At 33.8% G+C, this 2355-nt stretch overlaps 1 long non-coding RNA gene across 1 annotated transcript; it reads left to right on the top strand.

Annotated features, from left to right (window-relative positions):
• Positions 1-506: 506 nt before the first annotated feature.
• On the top strand, positions 507-2340 carry LOC130506889 (uncharacterized). The gene is made up of 3 exons (XR_008942160.1): positions 507-1032; positions 1687-1911; positions 2010-2340. It is a non-coding gene; the product is annotated as an uncharacterized LOC130506889 (long non-coding RNA).
• Positions 2341-2355: the final 15 nt, after the last annotated feature.

Raw genomic sequence — 2355 nt, 5'->3', positions numbered from 1 at the left:
CTTGTATAGTAAAATTTCCATTTTAAAATAGAAGTCGTTATAGGTAATTATGTTTTTATTTTGGAAATATACAAAGTTAAATATTTTAACTTGTGTGCATAAACCTAAATGGACAACTAAATGAAATGTAGGGAGTAGACGATAATTTTAGGATAAAGTACGAAAAACATTTTGATAGATCATTTTTTTCTTTTAAAACAGTTTTAATTTGAAATATGTAAGTTAGAAAATATAAAAAACCATTACCAAAATGAAAAGAAAGATCTAATCAAAGATTGGGAAGCAATTAAAATTAGAAATGAATTGCAGGTGAAACTGAAAAAACAAGAGAAAAAGCCACTTTAAAATTATTCAGCGTAAAAACTGGGAAAAAATGTAAAATGATGAGAGGCAAAAGAGAGAGAGAGAGAGAAAGGAGACCAGATGTTGACAAATAATATCGCGTCTCTGTTGTTAGAAGTGTCCTTCGTTCGTTTTTATTTATTTTTATTTTATTTTATTTTTACGGGATCTCTCCTCACTCTTTCTCTCTCTTCACCGAACTTATCTCTCTTCACTCTATAAGGAAAGAGAAGACACCAAATCCGAGAAAAAAAGAGAATATAAAAGCTCTTATTCTTTTCTTTTTTATTTTCATTTGCTTTTAAGAATCAGAGAGAAAAGGAGAGAGAGACAGATAGAGATACAGACTCTAGAGAGAGAGAGAGATTATAGAGTTGGCCCATCGGATCAACGAAGACGATCTGAGAGTTTCTTTCCTTCTCTTCTCCCATGGAGTTTTGATTTTTCCGTACTTTCTTGTTAACTGTTTCTTAGATTTTCTCTCTCTCTCTCTCTCTGCGAAAAACTGTTTTTAATATTTTTGGTATTTAATACTCATTATCTCGGAAATAACATTTTTATTTAAATACTATAACTTTTTTTTTAATTTCCATATTGTTAATTCGTATAATAATTGTCGCCGATTTGGGAGTGAGTGTTTGAGAGATTTTCTCTGTTCAAACGAGCGATTAGAGAGGATGTGGGTCTGAGGTAACAAAATCTCTCTCTCTCTATCTCCCATTTTTATTTTTATTTTATTTTCAATATTTATTAATTTATACACTTGTTTTAATTATTTTCTTAAAGCACTTTTTTAAATTCTAGTTGATTTTCCATATATGTTGTTCTGTCTCTCTGATTATAACTTTTAATAGATCTTTGTGATAGATGAATTAAAGGTTAGGGCATTTGAGTGAATCGATCCAGTTTCTTATGTCCTGTCTTTACACTGTACATCGTACGGTGGATTCTCTGTCAGATTTTTTTTTTCTTTTTGGGTTTTATGGATTAGTTTGGCGAGTTTTTTTCCATTTTCTTAGTGGATGATCGCTTCACCTGTAATGGCAGCTTCTTTATTTTATTTAGTTCTCACTATATTTTTGTTAGATATCGTGGACTCCCATTTGATCGGATTTTTTTTTTGCTATATATTTTTTTCTCCTTTTTTAGAGCTAAATTCACAGTTTTCTGCAGAATCTGTATTATCAATAATTCGCATTGAATTTGATAATGCTTTCAATATCTGTTTTTTTTTTTGTATCTTGTGTAAATACAAGTCGTCGGTGACTTAGTTGTAATTTGGAAGTTTATTAGTACTTGATTTGGTGGTGGTGTGTTTTTTTTATTTTAATTTTTTTATTGAAGGATTAGGGAGACCATGGTTCACTGTGAAAGCTTCTTGTCTTCAATGAGGGATCTCAGCCAAGATTCAAACAATTGCGGCCGGCCGTCGGGAGATAAAAATCTGCAATATCATCAGAATGGTTTCTCCATGAGAGCTCCACCCCCAGAGGAAGCCTCTTACTTTGGACAAGAGAGAGATTTTCTGAAGCAAACCATGCTTCAACATGACCCGTTTTCAAGAATCAGGTTCTATATATCTAAGCAAAACCCCTCTTCTATTCAATAAAAAAAATGGTTCGGGTTTTGATTTTGACATTTTTTTTTCTTGTTTTGTGTGTATAAAGGTTCATGAACTTCACCGTTTGTATAGAACACAAAAGAGCTTGATGGATGAAGTTAAAGGAAACAGCCGGTCTGAACACACCCCGGAGAGCGCCATCAAACGCGACCTTCCCGCATTTCTTTGGGAAAATCGGTGTGTGGTAGGAAGCAGCTCCCAAGCTTGCACCGTTTCTATTATGAAGGACGAGGAGGAGGAGGTTAGACCAGTGAAGGTCAGGAGAAGAATGATTGATCTTCAACTACCCGCGGATGAGTATCTCGATGATGCAGCCAGATCATGGTCCTTCTCCTCCTCAAGAAGAAGCTGGTGAAAAGCAGCTAGGCAATAATGCTTCTCATGATCTGAAC

Source organism: Raphanus sativus, unplaced genomic scaffold, assembly GCF_000801105.2.
Source record: "Raphanus sativus cultivar WK10039 unplaced genomic scaffold, ASM80110v3 Scaffold3763, whole genome shotgun sequence".
NCBI classification, from domain to species: Eukaryota; Viridiplantae; Streptophyta; class Magnoliopsida; order Brassicales; family Brassicaceae; genus Raphanus; species Raphanus sativus.
This window is presented reverse-complemented; position numbering and strand designations above follow the sequence as displayed.